Genomic DNA, 303 nt, shown 5'->3' on the forward strand with positions numbered 1-303 from the left:
CTCCTTTCCCACATCTGGCAAATCTCCGGCTTGGCCTCTCCCTACCCCTCCTCCTCCTCCTCCTGGCGGCACTGGGCTGCTTTCCCAACCCTGCGCTGGGACCCACCAAAGAGGAGCAAAGCAGCAGATAAAGGGGCCAAAGTGGAGCTGGGACATTGGGGGTGAAGCCGGTGGGAAGAGCTCCCCGGCAAGGGGTCACCCCCCCAAAAAAAAACAAAAACAAACAACCTCCCCCCCCCAAACCCCGGGGGATGGAGCCAAGGTCACAGGTAGGTGGGAAATGATTGGTATCAGGGCGCAAAG

Source organism: Chaetura pelagica, unplaced genomic scaffold (assembly GCF_000747805.2).
Source record: "Chaetura pelagica isolate M959 unplaced genomic scaffold, ChaPel_1.0 scaffold793, whole genome shotgun sequence".
Lineage (NCBI taxonomy): Eukaryota > Metazoa > Chordata > Aves > Apodiformes > Apodidae > Chaetura > Chaetura pelagica.